Raw genomic sequence first — 704 nt, 5'->3', positions numbered from 1 at the left:
CCAGTCTCCGACCAAATTAACATAATCTCCCACCAACAGCACTAGCAAATCCTACCCTCCAACATAAGGATGTTGGCCCTGTTCCAGCTCAGGTGTAACCTATCTGATTTGTGTAAGTCCCACCTTTCCCAGAAACAGACTCAGTGATCCAGGAATCAAAGCTTTTTCCTCCTGTTGCAACACATTCATCTGTTCTCTCTGCCTGTTCCTATACTCACTACCACGTGGTATTGGGAGTAGTTCAGAGATTACAACCTTCAAGATCCTGCTTTTCAATCTGCAATCTAGCTCCCTAAATTCTTGTTGCAGGAACTTATCCTTCTTTCTACCTGTGTCATTGGTACCAGTGTGAACCATGACCTCTGATTGTTCACCTTCCCCCTTCAGGAATATCCCCAGGGAGGAAACACATCATTCCTGGGGGTATGTCTGTGGGATGCAGAAACGCCTGAGTGTACCCCCCCAATAGGGAGTCACCTACCACTATAGCGCTTCCTCTCCATCTGCTCCCTCCTTGTTCAACTGCACTCTGGCTGCACTCCCTAAAGGAGTTATCACTCTCACTGTTGTACTGCACAGAAAATCTATTCTTAAGCGAGGTGCAGTCTGGACATTTCCTAACGACCCATGTGCCTCCCTTCTTCTGACTGATGATCACTTCATCATTTCCCTGACTGCATTTCTTTAAGCTGGCGCAGGGGTGG

This window comes from Rhincodon typus, chromosome 20 (assembly GCF_021869965.1).
Source record: "Rhincodon typus isolate 14 chromosome 20, sRhiTyp1.1, whole genome shotgun sequence".
Taxonomy (NCBI): domain Eukaryota; kingdom Metazoa; phylum Chordata; class Chondrichthyes; order Orectolobiformes; family Rhincodontidae; genus Rhincodon; species Rhincodon typus.
Note: the sequence above shows the minus strand (reverse complement) of the source record.